This window comes from Lissotriton helveticus, chromosome 5_1, assembly GCF_964261635.1.
Source record: "Lissotriton helveticus chromosome 5_1, aLisHel1.1, whole genome shotgun sequence".
In the NCBI taxonomy this organism is placed as follows: domain Eukaryota; kingdom Metazoa; phylum Chordata; class Amphibia; order Caudata; family Salamandridae; genus Lissotriton; species Lissotriton helveticus.
Window position 1 is genome coordinate 2,056,808,429 of NC_136065.1, and position 26,185 is coordinate 2,056,834,613.

Here is a 26,185-nt window from a genome sequence, read left to right on the forward strand (position 1 = left end):
CCTTTGTATCCGAGGTGATACTTATGCGTGATTTTAATATACATCCCTGCCCGTGGGACTGTTACGGGGAGGATCAGGAGGGGTTAATGAGTGGGGGGGTTTCCTCATTTCGAGCACAGTAAACAGTGTGAAGCTCTGGAGGAGGCCATATCTAACTTAAATTTACTTGAACCAGGTAGGGAGGGGGGGCAGGAAAGGGACCCCACCTATATAGGTCGTGGATCTAATACAGTGATTGACTATATCTTTGCCTCCCCACTTATCCTGGATAGGTCCATAGGATATAGAGTAGTCACATCAGCATTTAGTGACCATAACCCGGTTTTGTGTGAGATCGAGCCGGGGGGACTGTTTGTTATTAAAGAGGGAGGCGGGGCCCCACGGGGACTATCTACAAAAGACCAAGGTAGGCGCATTAAATGGGATCTTGTCGTCCCTGAAACATTTTTTGAAGATTTGGCCCTCACAGCGGAGGCTAATCTTGCTATCTGCCTGGATGATTCTGTTCCAGCTGGGGAAACTATAAGAGCTTATGAAGCCCTGTGTAATCAGGTAGCAGGGAAATTACAGGCAGCCAGTATAACTAATATAAAGAAAGCCTATAAATGGTTTGATCATTCCTGTACTAGGGCTCACAAGGTGCTCTTGGAAGCTCTTAAGATGAGTCCAAGAGACAAGGGACTGGTTGCTTCATTACGTAAAGTGTATAAATTGGCCATCAGTGTGCGTAAACGTACAATTAAAGAGGAAGCGTGGAGTAATCTTCAAGCTGTTGATATTTTAAGGGACAGCAGAAAGTTCTGGTCCACAATAAATCAGCGATTCTTTAAAGAAAGAGAAAATAGAGACACAGACTGTGTAATACCTGATGACATTTGGCTTCAGCACTTTAAGAACATCTATGCCGATACCGACCATAAAGAGCAAATCCCAGGGAGTGCTGCCACTGCTGAGCCCTCTTCTCCGCTTGTTTTCGAAGTAGCGGACGTAGAAAGGGCAATTAGAGAAATGGCCAATCATAAGGCGCCCGGTCCTGAAGGGGTGCCTGCTGACCTCTATATCTTGCACCCCCAGTTTTGGGCAAAAGTTCTGATAAATGTCTTTAATGCGTCAGCCTCTGCAGGCTTACCATCCTCCTGGTCCACTTCGGTTATAGTCCCAATTTTTAAAAAAGGGAGTAGAGGGGACCCGGCCTGCTATAGGCCAATCTCCCTGATAGACTCTGCAGTCAAAATCATGGGCAGAGTCATTCTTAAAAAACTGGGGGATTGGCTAACTAGCAGGGGGGTACTCTCTAACCTCCAATATGGTTTCAGAAAACACAGAAGCACTATAGACCAATGTCTACATTTGTATCTTCTGATAGGGAAATATACAATAGCAAAACCAGGCCATTTATACCTAGGTTTTATGGAATTGTCTTCGGCATTGGACCTGGTAAATCGGTCGAAACTATGGTCTAGCCTGAGAGAAATGGGGATGGAAGCACCTCTGATTAATTTTCTTAGTGACCTCCATCAGGACCTTTCTGCCAAAGTGAGGACAACGTCAGACGATGCACTGGACACTTTAGCTCCAGGAGAGGGGTCAGACAAGGTTGCATTTTGGCCCCTCTCCTTTTTACCTTGTATATTAATGCCCTGGAAGACTCTTTAGTTAAGGCCACAGTAGACGTCCCGCGTATAGGAGGATCGGGCGTTCCGGCTCTCCTATACGCGGATGACGCTGTTCTACTTGCACGAACAGGTACGGGCCTACAGAGGCTGCTAGATCATTTTGCCAGCTTCATGCAGTCCCTTGATTTAAAAGTTAACAGCAAAAAATCACATGTGATGGTAGCGGGAGTTCCAAGGAAGAAGTCCTGAGGAGGTTTCGAGGGTACCAGTATTCACCTATCTGGGGGTACTCTTTGATGAGAAAGGTAATTGGGGACCCCAACTGAAACAGAAGTGCAATGCTGTTACAAGATCTACATCAGCACTTCTCAGTTTCTCAAAGAGGTTTGGTGCGAGGACCATGGAGGCCTTGCTTAAAATATATAAATCCAAGTGCCTAGCGATTGCCTCATATGGGGCCGATGTCTGGGGATATGTTCCTATGAATACAATACAAGTGGCAGAAAACAAGTTCCTTAGATCCCTGCTGGCGGTTCCCCAATCTTCTCCCACACTTTCCTTGCATGCCGAACTAGGTATTGGATATATCACAGATAATTTAAATATGGCCCCAGTGACCTGTTGGGTGAAGACATGGATTAATGAGGAGATCACCCTTAATCATTTAATCCTGAAAGATTGTTTAGCCCTGGATAAGGCAGAAAGGATTCCCTGGCTGGCTTACGTTAGAGCGGCGTGTGTCAGACTGGGTCGTCCAGAACTGTTTACTTGCCTAGAAAAGCTAGGAAAAAATGATTTGGTATGGATCAAAAAAAGTTTTATGAATTTGGCGCAGCAAAACAGGGAGGAGCAGGAGGTTAGAAAACCAGGAGTAAGAAGAATGTATATTTTGCAGACTTCCTTATGTAATGAACCCTATTTGAAGTTAGTCACCAACCAGTTTCACCGTTTCTTACCGGTTAGATTTAGGTTTAACCTAATTCATCTCATTCTGGGTGTTTTTCCGTAGTGGGGGAAACCTGAAGAAAGTGCCCCGTGTTCATGTGATAGGTTTTCAACACAGGACACTCTCCATCTTGTAATGTTTTGTGAGAAGTATGCGGAAGCACAACATTTTTTTTACTACCAATTCTTCGGGAAGCAGGCTTCGTACAAGTGAGGCCTGCTCTTATGTACTTGCAAATCTTGGGTTCCGTACGTATTATTTTTAGCGTAGCCAACTTTCTGGTGGCTGCGGCTCGGATTAATTAGATAAGACCAAATTTGTTAGTAATTACATAGAAGGATTCACTCATTTTTTACTGTACATAGGAATTTAATGTGGTATGCTAAACAAAGTCCCCCGGTGTGGCACCCCAAAGATGTAAATGTGAGCCATGACAAAGATAATTGTTGGGTCTTAATCGCTGTGTGCATATATTTATGAAATCAACTTAATATATTTATTTGTTTGTTTTTATATGTTTTTATTCGAATGCTGAATTTTAGAATATTTTTTAATTATCTAGCATGTAGTGGATGTATGTATTGCTTTTCTTTTTATGATTTTAATCTAAATAAAGATTGTTTGACTGACTGACTAACTTTTCTAGTTTTTCAATGCTCAGCACAGTCTGCTCCTTTTTGTGCCAAAGAGATTTGTTTATCTGTATGGTTAAAGATAGAAAATAATGACGTTGTTTTGATTAGACGCCATGGCACGTAGCCTGAACGGAGGTTTTGCAACGTCCAGCCTAACTGTACAATAGAACGCAATTGGGACTGGCCATGTTGTAACATTAGCATATCCTGTTCTATTATATCAATAGCAGATGATACAATGCTGTCCAGTGAATAAATTCTGGAGGACAGAGTTGTTAACCCATTGTCCACTACAGACAGTGATTTTTCCAAATTAATACGATCAATTTCTTGTATTTTTTCAGCAGTTTCAATTTGCATTACTTTCCAAGCTTCGTTGTAAGCAGCGTATATACCGGCGTATATGAAATGTTTTTGACGCCGTTTGCGAGGTCCCAATATGAAATCTCGCAAGTCAGCACCTTCTTTAAGTAAAGTCAAGCGTTGCTTAATTTCAGCCAGTGTGGATTTCTGTAGCCATTCGAGACATAGCTTTCCTACACTGTATGTTGTAACTATCCCTGGATGTTGTCTCTGGGAATATCTTGGGTCTGGCCTGTTCTGTTTGAACCCCTGTGGTATGTTCAGGAATCTATCTTGACAGTTATTTGTGTCTGTGGGCCAGATCAACCATTTTTTTCAATCAGGATTTGTTCTGTTTTGGTGTAAAATTTGGGATACGTCTATCTCCACATCTGTATTACTATCAGGTATGGGCTTTGGAATAGACGGTTTGTTTAAGTCTTTTATCTTGGCTAGGGCGAGACAGGTTGTTTGTTGAATGGTGTCATTCAGGAATATTATCTGTTCTGGGATCATGCAGGCTCTGAATAATGATTCTAAACCGTGTACCTGCCAGTCTTTTGTACCCCAGATGGTTTTTGTCTCAATGTTGTTTTTCCAAAATTCAAAACCAAATGTAGACATTTTTTCATAAACATTTTCAGAATAAATCCAATTTAGTATTTGTCAACATGTTTTTCATTCCTGTCTTATTTAACATTTTAAAATAAAACGTTTCTATATCAGTGTTATTATACCCTGAGAAGCATGGGAATTTCTCAAAAAATGTTTTTGAACTGCCTTTTTGCGGTGTTGGACAATGTTCCCATTGGTTATAAGTAAAAAAAATTCTAGCATTCGCAGATCTATGCAAATAGTGGTGACGATAATGATTAAAGCAATACATTTCTTCATAATTTTATGAACCCTGCAAATAATCATGTTCATTGAATTTTGCTGACATTTCTAAATCTGACATCATATTATTAATATTTTCAAAGTCCCAATCATCAGAGAAAGTACTTGGTGATACAAAGTCACTTAATGAAACCTTGAACTGGTGTGGATATTTCAAGAGCTCAATTAGGCCATAGATTTCGTAATCTGTTGTGTCCCATGCTACACCACCAGGTATTGGAATGGCTGTGATGTTCACTGATGACAGTTCTCTTTTTTCGATGTGAGAAGATCTGTGTGGCTTTAGGACCAAGTTGATGTTCTGACTTGCTGTGTCCATTGTACTATATTTTCCATCAATAAATCTACCCAAACTTAAAACCAAGATGAGCCAAAGTAGGAGGAAAAGTACACCTAACACAATCCAAAATTCAATCCATGGTGAAATCAGATATGTTTCTTTGAGTTGATGAAAGAGTTCAGTCATTTTTTTCTTTGAAAATCTTTGTTGCTGGCTTTTCTTCATGTTCACTTGGATCATCAGAAAAGTCATCAAAATTGATGATGTAGCCAGATGCAGTTCTGTCAATTGTTAGAATTGCTTCAGGATTTCCATCAGTCTTTGGATCCACTTTTGTCACATTAGTATAGTCAGAGGCTACATCATTGTAGACAGGTGTTTCTTGACAAACTGTTGCAATTTGGGTTTCAAGAGGCACAAGTTCCTTGGCTTTGTTGCATAGTCCTTTTTTATTTACTGCAGGTTTATCAAAAGTGATTAGTCTTTCAGTTTGAACCTCTTGGATTATAGCAAGATTTGGTCTTCTGCTACTTCTTGGGAGTCCACTGGGCCTACTACTTATTATTGGCCACATGATTGTGGTTTTACCAGGTCGATTGATACAACTCGGTTCTCCTTTTTACCAGCATGGGGCGGTAGTACTACTGATCTTTTTACACTGACAGCTAAGACAGGTACTGCTTTTCTGTAAGAAGGCCCAAATTCCTTCTTCACTGCCATCTTTTCTCTGACCAGATCCCCAATCTTTGGAATCCAGACAGGTCTTGCTGGGACAGGTGTTTTTTCTTCAGTGATCACTGGCTTTAGCTTTGTGTTACTTAGACTTCTTCTTGTTTCATTAAGTCCTGTAAAACAGCCAAACGATCTTTGATATCAAAGGTTTTTTGTTTCACCACTGAAGTCTGACAATCGAGATCCTGAATGAGCATTCTAGTACCAAACAAAAGTTTGTACGGAGTGATACCTCCTAGAGAATTTCTTGGCAGATTATTAAGACTACGTGGACACTTATTTGATGTTTGACCCACCCGTCAGCCGAACCTAATACCCTCGCCGTAATAGATTGCTTTATGTCACGTTTTTTTCTCTCCACTACCGCATTTTCCTCGGGATGGAATGGAGTAGGGTACCGCAATGCAATGCCCATGCTGGCCATGGCCTCTTTGTAAGCTTGAGAGCTAAACGCAGGACCCTGGTCAGAATGTAGCAAGCCAATTGCGTATGTGCTGATAAAGACTAGCAAATCTTTTATAACAGTTTTGGCGTCAGCCGAGCGCTGGGGCCACATCTAAATGAATCTCGTCTTAATAATTATGAGATCGCATATTTCCGTCTGGATGTCTGCGTATAGATAGCCTAATGCTGTCTAATAGAGGTGTCCGAGCAGGTGCCTGGTCCGGTTCACAACTGCGATCTCTGTTGCAGTTCTGACAATTCATTGCAAAGTTATAAATTTGCACGCTCATCCCCGGCCACCAGTATTGTGATTGCAATTCTATTAGAGATTTCAAGATCTCTTGGTGCCTCAGACCCATTCCCATGTGTGCTTCTTGAATCAAGTAAGCTCCCCGGTTCGTGTTTGGAATTACTCTATCCCCCACTCCAGGGATTTGAGCAAAAGGAACGGAGTTTGCATCAATTATGTATGTATTTCTGAGTGGATAATTTAGAGGTAACGCCGTATAGTTGCCTTTCATTGAGGCTTTTACTGCTAGTAGCGTTTCACCGTCTATTTGTTTTTTAGTACGCTTTTTTGTAGCTACGGAAGCCGATTGAACAGCTGCCGCCGTGGCTCTGTTAGCCAATGAATTCCCTGCAACGTGAACGCCATCACGCTGATGACTCAGTGTATGTATCACGTGAGTCTTTCGTAGTTCTTTCTGTAAAAGAACTACTTGTTCCCAGGGCTTTTTATGCTTTATTGTGGCACCTGGCTCATCTTTGTAACCGTTTTTAATCCAGGTCTGCATGGAATTATTGAAAGACTTGATGCAGTAATGCGAATCGCACACTATTAGTGTGGGGAATTTGCGATCGGCATTTTCAAGCGCCATCTTTAAAGATCTTATTTCAGCTCGCTGAGCTGTACAGTTTCTGAGTGATTCAGTTTTAGTGACCATCGGTCTGAATTTACCTAAGTGCCAGCGACCTTTGATAATCGCGCATGCTGCATTGTAAATTTGTTTTTCCACAACGTAGTGTTGTGCAAAACTGTCCGTGTAGATAACACAGGTGTATTGTTTGAGAGGCAGAATTTCGATTGACAGAGGATAATCATATTCGTATTCTAGATCTTCTAGCTTTTTCATTTTTGGATCAAATGCGTGTTTCACATCTGTTGTAGCAAGACAATTTTCCCATTGTATCCATTTTGGATGTAATGCCATAGCATTTGGAATGCTCGGTCTTGTTACTGCCTCAAGGGCGGATACTGCTGTTAAAACAGATATGCTTTTCCCTTGGGCTAAGGCTCTTTCTTTTGCTACAGCAGTTTGAACCACAGTCCGAATTTTTTCAGTGGAACTGAATTTCATTTCAGCTTGTGTGTACAAGTGTGATTTATAAGCTATTGGTACCGTTTCTCCATCACTAGAGGTCAGGTATGTGAAGCCGCATCTTCCTGGGATGACTCGGATTACAAGGTTGCGTTCGTTTGCGCGTGTTTGCAGTTTTGTTTTAGTTAACATGTCTGTTTGTAATGATCGTAAAATTTAGGTATGTTTCTGAGTCCAATTAATTGTTTTGGAATCAGGTTTTATTAATTCGTAGAGAGGTTTAACCCTCTCTGAATAATTTAGAATATAAGTTTTTCTGAAATTCAGGAAACCTAGAATTGATTGTAAGTTCTTCAGCGTTTTTGGAGCTTGGAGTACTGCACACTTCTCTAAGAAGTTGTCTGCTAGGCTTTTGCCTTCACTTGTAAATTCATATCCTAAAAATAGGACAGTGAGGTGGGCAATTCGGGACTTTTTAAAGTTGAATGTATACCCTTCGGATGCGAACCCAAGTATGATGGTGTTCACTCTTTTCAAGTAGGTCATCGTCTGTAAGATAGATGTCATCGACATAAGATAATACCTCATCATCATACATTTGTAGTAACTCTGTTATCCTGCCTGAGAATAATCCTGGGCTATTCTTGAATCCCTGTGGGAGACGACATAATTGTTTTTGGGCCCCCATACAGGAGAAAGCGGTCAAAAACCTGCTTTCTGGTGCAATGTTTTGACAGAAGAAACCATTTGAGATATCTAATGTCATTTTATATTTTTTGCGCACGATGTTATTCATCAGTGCTGCACTGTGTGAGTTTTGTACTGCAAATATTTTGCAACAAGAGTTTAGGTGTCTGTAATCCAAAACTAGACGATATGAATCGTCTGGCTTGGAGACAGGAAACAAAGGATTGTTCATTTGTGAGGTGCATGTTTCAATCACCCCCTGATATTCAAGTTGATCTAAGATCTCCCTGACTTGTTTTTTAGCTTCTTGCTTAACAGGATACTGCCTCTGTGCAGTAGGTTGATTTTTTAACTGGATTTTATGGTGAGGAGAATCCTCATCCCATCCTACATGATTTTTTTATAATGCAGGGGCTTGGGCCACTGCCCATTTTCTAGCAAATGTGTATTTTGTATGAATTGGAATGTGATTTGAGAAGGCATGCATAATCATTTCTTCGCCATGTGGGCACTCCCTGACAAACTCTGGTGGCCAGTCTTTCTCAGCAAGCAGGATATCATAGCCTTTAGATAAGTTATCCCAAAAGAGACCCCTTATTTTCCGAGTTTTGTCCCCCTCTATATGCAATGTTATTTCATATAATTTATGGGGTATGCTAACTCTGGTGTCTGCAGTTTCCACCTGAATGTATTCATTCGTGTCCACTGTCTCCAGAAGATTCATCAGGATCTTGCGAGCTATGGTCACTTCTGCTGCGCTGTCTAGCATTGTCTGGGCCCACTCTCCGTTTTTCAGTTGTGTCCTCAGAATCCTCGGCATGTTTTATTTTAATACTAGCTACCTTCTTTTTTGGAAATTGTCATTTTTTACTTTGATGAGCAGGTTCCTTGTCTTTGGACTTGACGTGCTCTTCTTTGTGCTCTGACCGTCCTCTTCTTTCCGATTTCTGTGAGGAAGTCTGAAAAGATCGAGAGGAACGTGTATCAATATCTTGATATCTGTCAGGTTTTCTCAAATTGTCCATATTTCTAAGGTTGTATCTTTTTTCAGAGGGCTCCCTTTGGGGAGACTTGCCTCCTCGTTCTGGAGATCTATCTCTCCATTGAGGAGACCTTCCTCTGGACTGAAACTGCTTTTCTCTGGGAGTGGTTTGTTTATTACCCTCCCACCTCTTTTTTGGAGTATTTAGATTATTCTTAATAAAGGTTTTTTCAGGATTTTCAGTTAGTTGTGGTTTTAGTGGTTTCCCACCCAAACTATCTCTACCTAATTCTTCATAGGATTTTTCAATTATTCTGGCAAGTTCAAAAGGTTGTTCTGCTATTCTGCAATATCTGTTTCTTTCAATTGTTGGCGGATCGCCACAGATGCTGCTTCTCCTTTTATGTTAGCTAATAGTATAGCCGAGACTTGCTTAAAGTCTTTCAGTAATTTCATACCTAGAGTTAAAGCAGGTTCTGGACCATATTCATTTTGAATCCGTCTTAGTACGTCTGGTATAACCGCCATAGACAGAACACCAAGTGTCACGCCATAGACAGAACACCAAGTGTCACAGTCCTCTACATGTGGTGTGATCCCCATTGGAAGACAGATAGTCAGGATTCTGTGTTTCTCATTAGGTGTAGTATCAGGAAATACTGCCTCTATTTGAGTGATTTTTTGAGCTGACCAGAACGGAATTTGTTCCCGTTTTGCGGGTAATTTGCCAATGACTGATTGTATAGTCTGTGGTGTAATTTTATTTGTGTTCCCCTGGTGAGGGATGTGCTGTGGAATTCTAATTGCTGGTTGGACTGTTGACTATGTTGCATGACATATTGGACCAATTGTCTATGTATTTTAATTAGTTGTTTTAGCTGAACTAAAAGTTCTCGGTCTGACATTTTTTCAATGTACGGATGTGGTGTATAGCTGGAGAACCGGTCATGTGGCTCCTGGTCTACCTAGTGGACTGAGCCTGGTAATGTGATTTTGATGTTTTAGGGCGCCATTAAACCAGAGCTGGTGCTCTTGGTATGTTAGTCGAATTTCAATGTCCTCGAAAGGGGCATATTCCTCTGGAGATTCCTCTATTTTGTAGTAGTGGAACTTGTGTGTCACAGCATGTGCTGCTGGAAAGTGTATCCAGGAATAGAATACCTCAGTCTGCCGATATTCATGGGCCTCTACCACAAATATGACTGTACCACCTCTTGATGATACCCCATTTTTTACGAGTTTCATAGTTATTGTTTTTCTTATATTGACCGGGTTGATTATAGCATTCTGGTCGTCATTTTGGAGTCTTGTGTCTTCCGCTGAAAGTTGAGCTGCTAATTTAGCTCTCTCCCTTTCGTCGTCACTTTCCGACATTTTGCTGACTGAAAGTTTGCAGAGTAAGTTTCAAGGAAACAAAGATTAGGTGGACAAAATTTTTTAACACTGTATCCTTCAACGTTGACTAAACCAAAAACGAATACATAGGATTCTCATCCTACTAAGTTCTGGCGGATATTAACCTTTTACCCACTCCAGACGTCTATTGGAGTTTTTACGGGAAAAGGGGTCTGTGTGAAAAACACGACTGAGTTACTCTAGTATCTAGCGTTAGATTATCGCCTTACCAAATGTTGGGCGCCATGTAGTGTAGTTCCTATATTCCAAATAGGCTCTGCGCATTGGAATAACATAAACGATAGTTTAGACGTAGGACTGAGGTCATCTAGGTCTCTACTGAATATGTTAGACTTAATTAGGTATGCCAGCTAGCTCAGAGGTCACTAGAAACTTTCTCGAGTGAACAGGAAGGAGTTAACTTTCCTGAATAGACAAGAAGGGATTAGTTTCTGACAACCGCATAAACATGACAACTTTGCTCCCCCCAGAATAAGGAGTATATCTCCAGAGTCGCGGAAAACAATAGATAACTATTTCACTCAGTCAATCGTGCATGCTTAGTTTCACCAGGAGTGCAGAGAAATAGAGAGACGGGCGTTTTCAATAAAAGTGGTTATTTATTGAACAGTCTTCTTTCTCACGCAAGAGAAGTGAACTGCCACAATTGCAATACTTGTCATAAAGTAAAGTACGTACAGTAAAAGGAGTATTATGAAATAATACTGTAAAAGCATTTATATGGTTTCTAAACCATAAGATACTTAAAACGGATAAAATACATACAATGATAAAAGTTGACTGAGTTTTGTGCTCTAGTATGTGGGGTGTCTTCTGGCTCCCCTCTTGATCCACTCCCGCACAAATATTGGAAATCGTTTCAGGAGGAACTCTTCCAGCCTCTATATTCCATCTGCCACCAGTCCTTCAGCACTGCCACGGTCCCCGACAGTTGGAAGCTTGCAGCGGTTTCCCCTCTCCTAAAGAAATCCACTCTTGACCCCACCTGTCTGTCTAATTACCGGCCAATCTCATTGCTTCCTTTCCCAGTTAAGATCATGGAGAAGCTTGTGACCCGGTCTCTATCCAGCTTCCTGGAAAATAACATCTGTCTGGATGTGGCCCAGTTCGGCTTCCGGCCGGCCCACGGCACAGAGTCGGCACTGGTGGTCGTGTTGGACACCCTTCGATCATGGGTCGACAATGGTCGATCAGCCTTTCTAGTGCTGCTCGACATGTCGGCCACGTTCGACACGGTCAGCCACTCCATTCTTATCAACAGGCTGGTGGAGGCCGGGGTAGCAGGACTTGCACGAGATTGTCTAATTTCCTATCTACAGAATAGACACCAGGTGGTGGCTCTACCTCCTTTTCGTTCAGGTATTAGGAGAGTGGGACAGTGTGTCCCTCACGGGTCAGCAATTAGTCCCATTCTGTTCAACCTTTATCTCTGCCCCCTGATTGCCTGATTAAATCCTTCGGCATCTCAGTGATCAACTACGCCGACGACACCCAGCTCATTTTCTCCCTTGAAGGAGAAGATGCTGTATACACAGAGACCTTCCATCGCTGCATGAATGCCACTGCTGACTGGTTAAAAAACAACTCGCTCCAGTTTAATAGTACTAAGATCGAGGTACTCCACTGCTCATTAGACCGCGTTCTGCGTCCTTTACCATCTGATCTTTGGCCTTCTTCCTCCTTGGGTAATGTGGTGGCGGCGGTTCCTGCCCGCAACCTTGGAGTCATGTTTGATTCTAATCTTCAGCTGGATAGCTGTGTGAACAAAACCATCTCTACTTGCATGGTGCTACTTCGCACCTTACGGAAAATCCTCCCCCTGCTTCCGATTCAGGCTAGGCCAGAGGTGGTGCATGGCATTATCCTTAGTAGGATAGATTATTGCAACGCACTGCTTCTGGGGGCACCTGTCACTCTGATCAACAAGCTGCAGCGCATTCAAAACATGGCTGCGAAGCTGGCTCTTTCTAGGCCTCGTGCTGCCTCCTCTTCCCTTGCTCTTAAAGATCTCCACTGGCTGCCAGTTCAACAGCGAATTCTTTTCAAGCATCCTGCCTGGTCTTTAAAGCTCTACATGACCAAGGCCCAGTCATGTTACACAACCTCTTCTCTTGGTACCACGCAGCGAGACCTTTGCGCTCTTCATCAGCGTATCTTGCGGTGGTTCCAAAGATCCAAAGGCTACGGATGGGGGGCCGATCCTTTAGATACGTGGCTGCCAAGCTTTGGAACTCCCTCCCCCTGTCCCTGAGAAGCCTGATGGACCTCCCCTCATTTAAGAAAAACTTAAAAACCCATCTTTTTCCTAGAACAGCATAATAAACGTGACTATGCAGGTGGTCAGTAGAGTCAAAGCGCCAGGATACCCTCTGGGTGACAGTTTCGCGCTATAAAAGTGCATAATACATACATACATTGACTAAACGTACTCAACTGGTGTTTCTAAAATACCCCTACCCCGGTGTACCTAAACTAAGCCTAGTACGTGGGAAGGAGTAAGTGAGATATAGTTTGAGTTAAGATGTTTTTTTTTTTTACAACAAATTTTATTTATTGATCAGGAGATCACTGCCAAATATCAACACATGTCTCAGTCTCTTGTAAACCCAATCAATAAAAAGAACAAGCCCCCCCTATCTTCCCCCACCTCCCACAGCCACCCAACAACACCTCTACCTACCCCTTATCCCTCCCTAACCCAGTGCACGTGATTACAGCAAGCTTCCAGTAACTGTTCGTATCATGCCAGGCACCATGCGCCTCCCTAGGCCTGAAGTCCATCGTCTAGACCCGGACCATCGTCAGGTTCTGCTGGAGGCTCCAGATTTAAACCCCTATAGTCGGCCCACCTTTTCGAAATTCTGTAATGTTTTCTGGGGCATCCTCTGGCCTCAAACACTGGGCGCTCTAGCCCCATAAAATAGTCTAATCCAGCCTTCCATGCGCTCAGAGGGGGGGCTCGCTCATTCTTCCATGCTCGTGCCAAGTCCCTCTTGGCCACCACCAGACCCAATAACAAAAGGTGACGTTTGCAGACGTTCCCTCCCACGCCCTCCAATACATGGAGAAGTCCCAAACGATGGGTGCGGGGGAGATCCCATCCCAGTACCTCCGACAGACAACTCCATACACCATTCCAGAACCTAGTCAGGCCAGCACAAGACCATACAGTATGCAACAGAGTACCCCTCTCAGCTTCACATCGCAGGCACTCCGGGGACACAATCAGGCCCGCCTTCCACAGCCGCTCCCGTGAATAGTAAGCCCTATGCAAATATTTAAATTTGGTTAATCGGAGTCGCACCGCGATAGCGGTCCCACGCGGGGACTCCAGGGCCTCCTTCCAATCATCCTCATCCAGGGGTCCAACATCCTTTTCCCAGGTTTCCTGTAATGGAAGTAGGGAAGAGGAACAGTGAGTGACTAGCGTTTGGTAAATGCGGGATACCTTCTTATCCCCGAGGTCTCCCATGAAAACTTTTGCTTCCACTGGGCCGAATTCCGGCAGCGACTCCAAACCAACTAGACTAGGCGCGAGCGCGTGACGAAACTACAGGTACCTGAAAAATTGGGTCTTGGGCATATGGAACTCATTCCTAAGCTCCTGGAATGACTTGAGAGTTACACCGGTCATAACGTTTCCAAGCGAAGAGATCCCGATAGAATAACATCCGCCGAACCCCGCTAGCGAGGCCAGTGCGGGGAGCCGCCCGTTATTCCACAACGGGGTCTCCGCTGTCAATCTACCCCACCAGCCCATGCGACGCAGTGCTTGTCGCCAAATCGCAAAGACCACTTGTGTGGCACATGGCAGCCGCCTCCGCAGTCTGGCCGAGTACAGGATTGTGTGCAGCGTATTGTCCCCCATCAGCGAGCGCTCTAGAGCGTATGCCGGGTCTCCTCCATCCCCGTACCACCATTCATTCAGTACTAACAAATGGGAGGCCTGATAATATCACAGTAAGTCCGACGTAGCGAGACCACCACAATACGTGGATAGGAAGCATGTATGCAGCGCCACCCTGGCGGCACCCCCAGCCCACAAGAAGCGGCCCAGGACTGAATTGACCTGCCGGAACCACTGAGGTGCGATCCAGTGCGGATAGTTCTGCAGCTGATATAAAAGGCGCGGAAGTGCGACCATTTTAAAGATCGCAGACCTACCAAATATGGTAAGAGGCATCCGGGACCACGTTTTAACATCCGTCTGGACCTTCTCCCACACCGGTAGCACGTTGCGCTCCCATGAGAGCACCGCGGACTCGGACAGGAACACTCCAAGATACATCATGCCCCCGGCCGCCACCTGCAAGGCCGACGCCCAAGAGCCCGCACCTGCCCCGTCACCCAGCACCCATAGGGTGGACTTGCGCGGGTTAAGACAGAGGCCCGACACCTCGCCAAATATGCGCATGATTTCCAATACTCGGGGCCCGATCTATTGAAATCCGTGAGGAAGAAGAGGACATCGTCCGCATAGAGTGCGATCCTGTCAGTGAGTCCCCCATCCCACACGAAGCCCCGTAGCTGCGCGTCGATGCGTACCCAAGAGGCCAGGGGCTCCATGGCCAGTGCAAATAAGTACGGGGACAGCGGGCACCCCTGACGGGTCCCCCGACCGATCGGAAACCTTCCTGAGACCGCTCCGGAGACACGCACGGACGCCGTAATATCAGTATATAGCAGTTTGATGTACGAGATAAACACCGGGCCTAGATTAAGATGGGGCAGGAGCGCAAACAGATAGGTCCGACTTACAGAATCAAATGCCCTATCTATATTTGCCAACAGTAGGGCTGCCCGCTCACCAGTGGTCCCCATTGCGTCCACAGCCGTCTGCGCCCGTCTAATATTGTGCCGCGTCGCCCTACGCGGCATAAAGCCAGCCTGATCCGGGTGGACCAGATCAGCTACGTAGGGGAGAAGGCGGTTCGCCAACTCCTTAGCCAGCAGTTTAGCTTCGATATTAAGCAAAGATATAGGGCGATACGAGTCATGTCTGTCAGGGGGCCTACCCGGCTTCTGAAAAACCACCACCTCAGCGTGGCGCCAGTCAGCTGGCAGCCGACCCAGCTCCCGCGCTGCCTCCAGTGCAGTCCTGTAATGGGACCCCAATTGGAGTTGGAATTTCTTATAGAATTCACATGGGAAGCCGCTTGGCCCGGGTGCCTTCCCTGTGTTGAGCTGCCCCAGCGCGTCCCCCAGCTCCTCCGCCGTAAGAGGGAGGTCTAACGCTGCTCTCGTCTCAACGGAGACTGCCCTCGGGGGCAGGTCGGCAATAAATTTATCGACCGCATCAGCCGGAAGGCAATCCTGCGGCGCATATTGCCCCGCATAATATCGGGCAAAACTCGCTGCCAGTTCAACTGGGTCTGTTACCGTGACACCATCCCCATCCGTGAGTTCAGGTAGGGTAAGTGGCTGCAGGGTACGTTGACATAACCTATGGAGCATAGTACAGGACTTGTCTCCCCACTGATATACTCTACTCCGCGTAGCCAGCCATGCCTGTCGGGCCTCATCAATCAACACGGACACATAGGACTGTTGCGCCTGCAGGAGCAGCCGCACCGCCACATCATCTCCCTCTCTCTGACACTGCCGCTCCAGAATTTCCACCCGCTCCGCTGCTGCAACTATGGCCTCCCGATGTCGGCGACGGGCCGCCGCGCACCACGCTATGTCGATTCCCCTCAAAGTGGGATTCATGGCCTCCCAGACGACCGTCACATCCATGTTCTCTACAAGGTTTTCCCGCCAATAATGGGCAATCGCACCCCGCATGTGCTGTACATATTCAGCTTGCTGAAGGTGCCACGAAGACATCCTCCATCGGAACGGTTGCTTCTTCCTATGCAATTCATCCTCCACGGCCACCGGGGAATGGTCAGACAACCCCCTAGGCAAGATACCCGCCTCCCGCACTCTATTTAGAAACGCACAGGGCACAAAAACATAGTCCAGTCGCGAGAAGGAACCATGCACAGCAGAAACATAGGAATACTCTCGGGCCTTAGCATGCATGTGTCGCCAAACATCCACCCAGCCTAACCCTTCCACCAACGCACTCAGTCGGGTAGGGGCAGCAGCAGTCAGCGTCTCCCGCGGTCTCCGACGGTCCATATGCACATCCATCACATCATTCCAATCTCCTCCCAGCACTGCCAGGGACTCCGGGATTTCCGCCCACACCGCAAACATCCTCTCAGCCAGTGACCACTGTAATGGGGGAGGGGCATATACACTCCCAAACACAATGGGTTCCGTACCCACCATTCCTTTAACAAAAACGTATCGGCCCTGCGGGTCTATCCGCTGTCGCTCATGAATGTAAGCCAACCTGCGATGAACCAAGATGGCGACCCCCCTGGAGCCCCTGGAAAACCCAGCATGGAAAACCTGTTGGTAGCCAAATCTCTGCAGGCTAACCACTTTCGTCCCCATCATGTGCGTCTCTTGTAGCAGTAAAACATCTGCTGCTTCCCTCTTCCCCCACCGCAAAATCGCCCCCCTCTTGATTTTATCCAGCATCCCTCTAACATTCCAACTCAGTATGCGCATGGACTCCCTGGGGAGCCCCGGAATTGAAGTATCAGCCATGATCCAATGGGACACAACACAAAGGCACCCAGTACCAGGCCCAGGCGCACAGCACAGACAGTAGCAAGGCATTAGAAATCACGTGCACCCCCCACCATCCACCCCTAACCCCCCCACCCACAACCCCCCAGAACATTCCCCTCAACTCCCTGTCCCCCTTCCCCTGCCACCCACCCCTATACTTCATAGAACTCTGAAGTATCTGTCGCGGCATGGGCAACCTCGGGCCCAAAACAGAGTGCCCAAGGCCAACCATACCAATGGATCCCAACTACCCACTCAACCAAAAGAACCCCCCCCCCCGCCAACTCCCACTCGTGTAGGAGGTAAGCAGCCCCTACATAAAAGCACCCCGAACCCCACCCCGCCGCCACACACAATCACAAATATACAAAGCGAGCGGCGGCCATATACGCAGTGTTCAAGTGTCAGCTCAGCAAGGCCCAGCTACGTAACTCCTCCCAGCGGGAGCCTGTGATATCTGCAGACAAACTCCCCCCCCCGAAGTCCCTCAATGATCCTTTCCACGTAGGAGACAAGAAGCCCCTGCATTGAAGCTCCCCGAACCCCACCCCTAGGCCCCCAACTATCATGAATAGGCAAAGCAGACAGTTGTTATATACTTAGTTTTCAGTTGTCCGAGCAGCAGAGCGCCGCCCTCCGATCACCCCGGGCAGGGGCCCATGACGCCAGCAGATAATCTCACACGCCAGCGTCCTTCAATGTTCCTTTCCGGAGTGGTCAGAGTCGGCAGGTGTCCCATCCCGCGCTCCCCTGCGAGAGGAGGAGCGCTTCCGCGACCTAGATCTCCTGTGCCGCTTGCTCCGGACTTCGTTGTCGCCTCGCTCCTGTGATGAACCCCGTGACGGGCCCGGATTCAAGCCCGGTTGGGCATGTGGCCGGACCCTTACCGTCTCATCGGTCCACCTGAAGACCTCCTCTGGGGTATCAAAGTAGTGGGTCCGTGACTGGAAAACCACTCGAAGCAAGGAATACTGGAGCTTCAGGCCTCGCAGTTTTGCCTTGACAGCGATGAAGGAGTGGCGTTGTTGTTGTAGCAATTTAGTATAGTCCGGAAAGATCATGATCTTCTGGTTCTCGAATGTGAGCGGTTCCTTAGCCATCCCCTCCCGTAAGATAGTGTCTTTGTCGTGGAAGTTCAGAATCCTAGCAATCACTGGCCGGGGTCGCTCCCCAGTGGGCGGCTTCTGCTTTGGGCTCTGTGTGCACGCTCTATCACAAAGCATCGTGACAGGACATCCGGGGGGAGCCAGCTCTCTAGCCACTGGGATAAGAATCGTTCCATGTTCCCTTTCTCGCAGCCCTCCGGAAAGCCCACAAAGCGAAGGTTATTCCTGCGCCCGCCCTTCAGCATCCTCCACCCGGAGCGCAAGGCCTTTTTGAATTTTCTCCATCGCAGCCACCTTCTGCTTTAGGGTCCCCACGTAGTCTTCCACGCACGAGATTCTGGATTCGGCCTCCGTGATGCGAGTTACTGCGTTGCGAAGATCTTGCCGCAGCAGAGTCACATCAGTCCCTACCGCTCGTATTTTGTCGTCCAGCATATCTCTGGATTGAGTTATCGCCGCCATAAGCGCCGCGTTGTCCGGCCCTGTGCCCTGGCCACCTCCAGATGCCCCTGGCCCCCCACTAGGCCCAGTGAATTTGTCAATGGGCCCCTGTTTGGTGGGCCCACTGCCCCCTCCGCCTCTGGTCATGTCGGAGTTGTAAAGGGGGGCAGCTCCCCGCCACCAGCCTGCGAGACGTCTCAGGTCGGACTCACTGCGCCACCAGGATCAACAAGGGCCACTCCACTGCCCCAAGGTGCACGGTTCTTCCACGCAGTCTTCCACCAATGACCAGGGACACCTCAGGCCTCCATGCAGCTCCGGTCTTGTGTCTGGGAGTATAATGTGGCTCCGGCCCAGCTATGCCTCCCCGCTCCCGTGGCTCCAGTCCAGACCCCTCAGCTGCCAGCAACACGCCTCGGGCCGCCAGGGCCCCCCCACACCACCGCCCAACGCTCCGGGGTGGTCTACTGGCACACCAGCAGCGGGCCCCGGCTCCTCAGCCTCCCGTCCACTCACACGGGGCCCCGGGGACACTCGCTGTTCTCGTCTCGCCTCCGCCACCAATGCTTACGGGCGCCCTCGGATCCCGGGCGCCACACCCGTGTAAGCCCCAATGAGTCCACTGGTCAGGGGTCCAGGGAAGCATAGCAGCGCCAAGCCATGCAGACCGGGCAGGACCTCGCCCCGGGGGCCACAGCGCCGTCGGTCCTTCCGCTTCACTGCCTAGGCCTCCTCCACGCACCACCACACGCACCTCCAAACTCGAGGCCCCGGTCTCCAGATCTCGGCGCAGGCTGCAGTCTCCTTCCAGCGCCCCCGCAGCGCCGACGGTCACACCTGCAAGTGAGGGCACGGCCACGCTCCCACTCTCCACTCCGCCACCGATCAAAACCCCAGAGCAGGGGCCCAACAGCCGCGACGGCCGGCCAGCTCCGGGAGCCCCCGACCGGGGATCGCCAAAATCGAGGCCCCGGCTGCACACGCCGGGACCAGGCCGCAGGCTGCCGCTGCTGCTATCTTCACCGCCGAGGGTCCGGGAGCTCAAATCACCGCACCGGAAGGCACCCCCCGCCGATCGCCACCACAGCAGCAAGTGTGGGCTATAATGCGGGTCCGGGGGCCAAGATAAATTGTCAGATCAGGATCGGGCTGGTGGGAGCTCTAGCAGGCTGCGTCCACCATCTTCGCCCGCGAAGCCACGCTCCCCCAAGTTAAGATGGTTTTTGCCAAGAATCTGAATCAAGAATTCTCCTGATGAACTAATCAGCTCCGTACCTTGGTTATAGGATTAAGGAGGTCTTGTATCTCTTTCTCAGGACTCGATCTCCCAGCAACCCGCAAGACTGACTGGAAACACAGGAGCTGGATTTCTCGGCAGGAGAAAAGACAGCGTCTCTCTCAGTGCGTCAATGGGAGGGTCGGCTTCCGTCGGCACTCGTTACAGCTGGGCGTCGGGTAAGTAGATAGCCGATCTGCTCCAAACCACCGTGTGTTTGCTTAAGGCAGATGCTGGTATATTTATACCTGGAAGGTGCCGAGTTTGACGTAAGGTTGGACATAAGACGTCACTATGAACTTGCAGTTTTTTCAGGACTCCAGGAGTTCTAGGACAAATCAAAACAAAAGCAGGGGGAATTCCCGGGCTGCTGGAGGCATGGTTTGTTTTAAGAACGCCTTGTACTTTCTAGGAGTCTATGGGAGTAGCCTTGCCGTATTTGGACTGCATTGGCTATGACTAAATATGGACATGATTCTTATGCCTTTATAAGGATATGAGTTGTTATAACCACATTAGGGCATAAATCGGGAATATTTAAATAGGGTCCTAGATACGCTCACAACAGTGTCTCACAGGGGGACTCATGGCCCATTGAGTTTGTCCTCAACTCTAGATGCAACTAACTCGAGGGACTCACGATCCATCAAATCTGAATTCAGCTATTAGTGTAAGGGACTTTGGGTCTGTCAAGACTGTCGCCAACGCATCGTGTTACCTAGAAGGAACTCATGACTGCTCCAGTCTTTTCCCAACACCTGGTGTTTCAGAAACAGAAGAAACTCATGGTTGGCCCACTCCAAAGGTCACTAAGAAATATCATAGGCATGCCTCTGCTAGTCCAGTTCAGGAAGTGCCTTACATTGAAAGACAAACCCTAAGAAGCTCCCAATTCTGCATGCGATCTCAAAGAATAACCTCTGTCTGTTTATGAACCAGATTCCATATTTTTAATTCTGGGGAACAGTCCCTGTGAAGGTATTTCCCTTTGTGAATGTGTCAGACGGGGGTAGCCTCAGCACAGACAGCAGTCCTGTGATCTGCCAGTGTGCCAAGAGCTGAGCTGACTCAACCAGATGACCCCCTGCGACCCCCGCTCTGCCAGAAGGTTGGCGCACACCTTCATCAACAATGTAATCTATTGGTTTACCCACTGCCTGCCAACAGATGTCACGTCCCTACTAACCAGGCCTCCTGTTGACAACGGTTTACCTGCTCTGTTTGCAGACTCGCCCAGGGCCAGCCTGATAGTCCATCTGAGAGAGGTCGCCGGGTTCAATGTTCTCATCAGCAGGTGACCTGGGGACACTGGTATTAGTGTTCCTAAACTGTCAGAAAAATCTCTCTTCCGGCGTGGAATAAAACGCGGAGCATGCTTCAGAATTAGTGTTCGCTGGTTATTTAAGAAGACCAGCATGTGTGCCTTAAGACTACTAAAAAGAGGAGGTGTGAGCCACAGAGACCACTGAAGGGGGCACAGATTGATACACCACCCCCTGTGAGCAGCTGTAACCCTAGTTAGCTTCTCATGGTCTTGTGCTCTGCTGACGACAGGGTAATTTCAAAATACAGGCCCCGCAGGGACTACCCCTATAGAGGCATCATGTATTCCCACTTGTAATCTGATACCAAATGTGTTTAAATAACCGAATTTCTCTGTAACTGTTGTGCACTCTAAATGCCCCAAAGGTGCCACCAGCATTACACTTACACCACCCCAAAGTGCCCTGATTCAGACACTGAAATGTCACACAGTTTCCCTCTAATGTTTCCCCCAGAAGGCATTCCTTTTGTATGTAGAAGGTTATGCACACATGGCTTACACAAATTTCACTTGTTTAGATAAAAAATGTCACTCCTTTTGTTCACAATTTGAGACAAATGTTTATTAGGGTTATCCCTGAAGAGGAACCTAGAACTCAGTAAGCAAAAATGTAGTGTTTAGTTAAATATAACTCTTGCTTCCTCCAAAATGTCACGTATGCCATCAAAATAATAATATGTTAATTTTACAAACGATCTTGGGGCAGAATTATTTAACTTTCCTGCTCTCTGCCTGTGCTGGTGCACAATGTGCTGCCTAGCTCCTACGCAGGCATCCTTCCACCATAGTACAAGGGTGCCTGCGTTGTAAGCAAGATTGTTTTTGGGCAGGAAGCTTCTTCTCAAAAACAATCCTCAGAGGCATTTTCCTCTTTCTACGTGTGCTTCATAATGCAGCACAGCAAACTTTAAAAGAGGATACAATGACAAGAAATAGAGATGTTTCTCCCCGATGTGCCTCTGATGGGGAGGCGTACAATTCTGACGCATTCCCAGGTCTATCAGTGTTGGTAAATCTGGGAATGTGTCGGAACCTATGGGTGGATGCGTGGGAACACCCAGGCTCCTCCCTTTGCATGTCTCCCTGCCGCAGAGGAATGCAGGCTTGCGTTACTCCAGAGTTACCAAGACATGCAGGACCATGCAAGGTGGCATTGCATAGCTGGATAAATCTCATTTTAGGCTTTGCATCACCCCGCTCCCCTTGCGTGGCACTGGGTGATTCAAAACATTTAATACATTTTGCCCACTGTTTCTGATTAAGGGCCTGATTTAGAGTTTGGCAGATGCGTACGAAGCACCAAAAATCAACTGTGCACCCGTCCTCCGCCATGACTGTCCTGCACTCAATTTAACTTTAAGGGGTATGACAGACTATTCTAAGTCAAAACTTTGCTGTCTATGTCACTCTCATTCTAGTCTGTTGAGGCAGTATTGTTGGAAAAGCAGCTTCAGAGGCCTTGTCACCATGAGTTTGCCAGACCAATTTTGACTTTCGGTAGGAGTCTCCGTAGCGGTTAACCCTCCATGCCTGAGCTGGCAGTCTTGAAAGTATAAAAGATTCAAACACAGTCACCCATCCTTATTCAATCTCTCACTCAAGATGAACCTGATGCTGAAAGGCTTTGGTTTTCTGCTGCTCGATATGAGCCAAGCCAACCATGATCGTGATCGTGCCGACCACGACGGAATCTATGGTTAAAAAAAATAGCAATGCATTGGAGTTGACTTCTCCTTTCAAAATCCATGAATTTGCCTTTATTTAATTTTTAATAAAAGAACCATAATATATACCTATGTTAAGCTTTCTTTATTGTACTTTCTTTTCAAATGCATCTAGTAAATGGGAATGTATTTTTTTTTATTACACCCATCGCCGTTGTTACCTTTTTTTAACCAATTTCGTATTTACTGGCACTGTTGAGAAGATCTATGCTAAAAAATTCAAAAAGATAATGCGGTTTAATATGTGATTCCATAAAATAAGATTTATAAAAGTGTTCTGAATATTTTCAACATTGTTGCTGATGCTTAATTTTTTTTAAAATATCGAAGAATCACATCAGACAACATTTATTGTTACAGCATTTAAAATATATATATATATTACCTACTGGCCAGTAGGTAGTTATAGTTAGGATCGTTTTCCATAGGAAATCCGCAACATTCTATTGGGGATAACTTTGGCGCCGAATGAGGGATCTGCCTGTAATTTTCCTTAACTTTGTCTCGCTGCGCTCCGCTCCTTCCCTGAAAGTTTCGGGGGGATCCGTCAAGCGGGGGCCGAGATAAAAGGGGGGTCCCAAAACGTGTTTTCCCCATGTTAATTTCCATAGGGCGGTTGGACTCACTTTTAGCCCGAACGGCTGAATGGATTTCCACCAAACTTGGCAAAATTGTAGGGACTGGTACCCCGATGTGCCTTTGCTATGTCTCAAGATATATGCTCCAGTGGTTTTTACGAAAATTAACTTTGAAAAAATATATATTGGGCACATTGGGCTATATATATGTTAGAGCCCAAATGTAGCCCAATGTAGCCCAAAGATGGCCACCAGAGACAAAAAAAAACAAATGTAGCCCAAATATCAGCCAGATGTAGCCCAACTATTGCCCAATAACAGAATGTCCCAGAGTGTTCTAAAGAACAACTAGAACGCTAGCAGTCTTACTTATGACAAAAGTATGGCACACCTGAAGTCATCTTGATTGGAATAAAGTGGTAACACTTAATACATTTAATTTGAAAAGGAACAAAATGAGGGGTTTCATTTTGCCATAGAAATTTTATATATATATATATATCTATATATATCAATCAACAAATTGCCCTCAGCATTTGCCAAAGCACACGACAGTGCTCTGACCATCCAGCCTTCGTTCAAATGCATGCCTTACTGCTTCACAAAAATCGGTTGCCTGACGCGTTTCAGGGTCAAAGACCCCTCTTCAGAGGCTGCTAAACATGAGACACAGAATTCGCTTCACTTGTTCATTTCCGGCTTTATTTAATTAACAAGCCCCCCAGTGGGCGTAGGCGTATGCTGAGTGCATCGTCATACTGGCAGTTGCTGGGACTTGTAGTCCGTGAAGCGACAGTCATTATTTACTTTGGTAAGTCTGTGTATTCATTTTTAAATTCATGCTTTTCAATAAAATACCTTCGTAGGTCGTGTTGCAGTTCAGCATGCTATATATATATATATATATATATATTTACTGAAAAAACCATAGGTTTCACACCAGTTATAGTGAGGAATTAGCATTTAAAAAACCTATTAAATTCACTGAAAAAACCATACGTTTCACACCAGTTATAGTTAGGTGGAAATTTTACTCGCATAAAACCATTGAAATTCCCACGTTATAGTTAGTTGGACTCACTATAACTTGCGCGTGCAATGCACTGCTGATGACGTCACATATTACATCACTCATGACATGGTCAGTGACATCACTCATGACATCACTGATGACATCTCAAATGACATCACTCATGACATCATCCAGTGAATGTGTATCTTTCTGAAAAATAAATATTTTTTATATATGTATATCTAAAGGTTGATGGAAGAATAAATGGGTAAATAAATGTTTTTTTTGTGTAAAATTGATTGGTTAACTGACTTATTAAATGTATCTTAGTGAATACATATATTAGCGAGTAATGTTTAAATATTTAAATATCTGTATCTGTGTCTCACTTTGTGTATAAGTGGCTGCATGGGTTGGTGAGTAGCTACATGAGTGTGTATATGGGTTATTAGTTGTTTTTTTGAGTATCAGTATCAGTGTCTGTATGGTTCGGTGGGGGATATTACTTAGAGCACAGATGCATGAATGAGTGACTCACTATTTGTATGTATCTTGAAGACAGCATGTGTGCAAGACTGTATGGGTGGATGATTGTGTGTATGGGTGGGTTAGTGAGTATGTGTTTTTATAATTGATTGTTTAAGAGAGTAAATATGTTTCCATTTCTGTAGAAGTATGTGTAGTGGTGTGTATATAGCAGTATAATCAAGTAAATGGTAAATGGTTTTTGCATGTGTGAATTTGTGTGTGAGTAACTATATGGATGAGTATTAGTGTGTAACAGGATGTATAGGTGTATGAGTACATATGATGAGTAAGTACATGCATGAGTGACTATATAGAACTGTTGGTGAATGAGTGGATGTGTATGTAGATGTTGGAATTACCTAATAAGTTGTTGTAATTGGTATTGGTTTCTCCTTTTTTATGAAAATGTTAGTTTCTATTTTTGAATGTGTGTGTCAAAGGTTATTTTATGCTGATAGGAGGTCTGCCACTTTGTCACAAGGATGTTGTCATCAGTGATGTCATTTGAGATGTCATCGGTGATGTCATGAGTGATGTCACTGACCATGTCATGAGTGATGTAATATGTGACGTCATCAGCAGTGCATTGCACGCGCAAGTTATAGTGAGTCCAACTAACTATAACGTGGGAATTTCAATGGTTTTATGCGAGTAAAATTTCCACCTAACTATAACTGATGTGAAACCTATGGTTTTTTCAGTGAATATATACATATATATATATATATATATGGAACAGATGTACATATTTCCTTAGCAGGTCACATCTGCATGGACCACTGTTATTTTTCTAATTTAAAAAACATCATGACAATTGTGTACCTCTGGGCCACATAGGACAGCAGCCAGCTTTAATTGGTCGACTAACTCAGTGTTCTGACTTTAAGTGTTGTTATCTCCTGTTCGTCATGTTTCTGTTGGAGATTAAAAAAATGTAAAATAATAATTAACACACACATGCACACATTGGATATATTCTTCAATCTAAAATTCGTCCTCACAATACCATGTGAGTCAAAGGATCATACCTAGGCTTATAATTCGAATTGTTTTGCATGGTGATACAGCTGTCTCTGTGGTGAATGTGAGTAATTGTTAGAACATTACTGTATCACATGATAAAGGCATATGTAGGACAGGAAGATTTCTAAAAGAGGTTACATTTGTGAAAACATGGGCTGCTACCTATCTTAATGTTTCCTGAAGGAGAGATTTTTTTATTTATTTTTTTATTTTTTTTATTTATTAAAGTTTTGTATAGCGCTGGCTGGACCCG

The 26,185-nt window shown here is 45.9% G+C and overlaps 1 long non-coding RNA gene across 1 annotated transcript in view; it reads right to left on the minus strand.

The window, feature by feature from the left end:
• Positions 1-25,825, minus strand: part of LOC144756285 (uncharacterized) — a 217,150-nt gene extending 191,325 nt beyond the window's left edge. The window contains exon 1 of the long non-coding RNA XR_013595115.1: positions 25,732-25,825. This is a non-coding gene — a long non-coding RNA (uncharacterized LOC144756285). The remainder of the gene's footprint in view (positions 1-25,731) is intronic.
• Positions 25,826-26,185: the final 360 nt, after the last annotated feature.